This window comes from Leuresthes tenuis, unplaced genomic scaffold (genome assembly GCF_036924035.1).
Source record: "Leuresthes tenuis unplaced genomic scaffold, fLeuTen1.0.hap1 SCAF_17, whole genome shotgun sequence".
Taxonomy (NCBI): Eukaryota; Metazoa; Chordata; class Actinopteri; order Atheriniformes; family Atherinopsidae; genus Leuresthes; species Leuresthes tenuis.
The window spans coordinates 27,528,059-27,529,654 of record NW_027325371.1 but is presented as its reverse complement, the minus strand read 5'-3'; the positions used below and the strand labels follow the sequence as shown (position 1 = coordinate 27,529,654).

General features: G+C 44.9%; 1 non-coding gene across 1 annotated transcript; it reads right to left on the bottom strand.

The window, feature by feature from the left end:
• Positions 1–789: 789 nt before the first annotated feature.
• LOC140274266 (U5 spliceosomal RNA) lies at positions 790–903 on the bottom strand. Its single transcript, XR_011908235.1, has one exon. It is a non-coding gene; the product is annotated as a U5 spliceosomal RNA (small nuclear RNA).
• Between the last annotated feature and the right edge of the window lie 693 nt (positions 904–1,596).

Sequence of the window (1,596 nt, the reverse complement as noted above, 5' to 3'; positions counted from 1 at the left end):
TACAAAGTTTGTTGTTTATTGTTGAAACTTCATCAGAAGTGAAGAAATAAATGAATGCCTATCAACAAATTGACCTTCTGTTGACCTTCGGGGAGGTGAGTATCTTCACTAGACTCACCTGTCTGCTCTTCCTCCTCATTTAGCGTAGCTCCACCCTCTGCCTGTGAATTCTCACAGACTTCAACACTGAGTGGTGAGGCCTCTACAGGCCCCTCCCCTTTTTGCTCCTCACTTCCAATCCAAGCTTTTGGCGGGAAGTTTGAATTTATTGGGTCAACCTCTTCACTTTGTTCACCAACTGCCACCTTTGGTCCTTCTCTTTGTTGGCTTGACTGTGGCTTTACCGTCTTTAATTTGTTGGCAAAAGATTTAGGGCAATCTCTGAAGAGGTGATTTAATTCTCCACAGAGATTACATTTCCTGCCATTTGGACACTCTCCAAAAGTTTGCCCAATTTCTCTGCTCTTCCCACATAACACCTTGGTACAAGCCTCAACCAGGTGCCCATGCTCACCACACTTGCGGCAGAACTTGGGCTGCCCCTGGTAGTGGATGTAACCTCGGTTTTCAAGGTGGCCAGAGTGTCGCCCACCCGCTGCACTGAGCACTCTTCAGCCCTTTTAAATGGTATAACTTTGCACTCCCGCACGCTCCAGCAAGCACCATTCAAGCAACAACTTTGCACTCCAGCTTCGAACATCGGCACAGTCGCAACAAGTAAGGCGACTCTACTCAGAGAAGTCACTCTGCACAGTAACAAGATTTCTTTTGCACAGACAGAAAGGGCTTCACCCGCAAAGGTAAAGCCTGCCAAAAATAGAAACAACTCATTAGTGCTGCTCTCCACAGAAATCTTTAGTAAAAGGCGAAAGACTTGTACGTTATGAAGAGAAACCAGAGTACGATTATCCGTCACTGCGGGAGCAGGGCATCAGGCTTGTTGGCATAGCCACCTTCCCCATGGTGAGCTTTGCTTGGTTGAGACGCTTGCTCCCCCCCCCCCCTTGCTCCTCGGCTGACCAAGTAGGAACAATCGGGCCCTATTCGATGGCTGCCTTGTCTTTTACTCTGTGCAAAAGACAAGGCAGCAACAAAAACACCACGAGAATCCCGTATTGAGGCTTTGTTCTGACCGCTCATTCGGGGTCGCATTTCTTTCAAGCAATTCTCCTGGTTAGCCCACACTCGGCTCGCTCCCATAGCCGTGTTAAAGTCTACTTCGCATTCACTCTCTTTTCCCATCAGACTCTTGGGATTTTATCTATAAAATGAATTCCTTCACTCAAACTATGTGAAAACTGCTTTGTCCTTAATATTTACCATGTCTAGAAAGATTTAAACAAAAAAAACAACGTTGTACTTTGCAGTAAAAGAAAGAGCAAATCTAAAGTTTCAGGAATCCGAGAATAAGCTTACTTTCATGAGTTCTTCACGATTTCGGATTTTGCTATAAAATGAATTCCTTCACTCAAACTAAATTAAAACTGCTAAACCGCTAATCTGTTATATGTAAGGCAGATGTCAAATTCACCGAAATAGGATCAAAGGGTATTCGGCCAATCGAGCTGTAGCAACTTCGGTAAAAGAGTATAAGTT